Source organism: Petaurus breviceps, unplaced genomic scaffold, assembly GCF_028583685.1.
Source record: "Petaurus breviceps papuanus isolate PSGF00001 unplaced genomic scaffold, PetGlider_PUasm1.0 90823, whole genome shotgun sequence".
Taxonomy (NCBI): Eukaryota; Metazoa; Chordata; class Mammalia; order Diprotodontia; family Petauridae; genus Petaurus; species Petaurus breviceps.
Window position 1 is genome coordinate 2,147,172 of NW_027187352.1, and position 201 is coordinate 2,147,372.

Here is a 201-nt window from a genome sequence, read left to right on the forward strand (position 1 = left end):
TTATTGTTTAGGTTTGAAAAACAATCCCTTACTGCACAAGAGGAGGTTGCCAAGGATAGGGAACATGAAGATGGGTCTTCTCTTTTCTCCTCTGTTTCTCTGTTCCATCTCACTCTTACATGGTCTCACACAAACTCTGTGTCTGTCTGTCTGTCTCCCCCCCCCCCCCCCCCCCCCCCCCCCCCCCCCCCCCCCCCCCCC

General features: G+C 55.2%; 1 protein-coding gene across 2 annotated transcripts in view; it reads left to right on the forward strand.

Moving 5' to 3' along the window:
• The window catches only part of ARHGEF17 (Rho guanine nucleotide exchange factor 17), a 150,900-nt gene that overhangs the window by 110,695 nt on the left and 40,004 nt on the right, over window positions 1-201 (forward strand). The window lies entirely within an intron of this gene.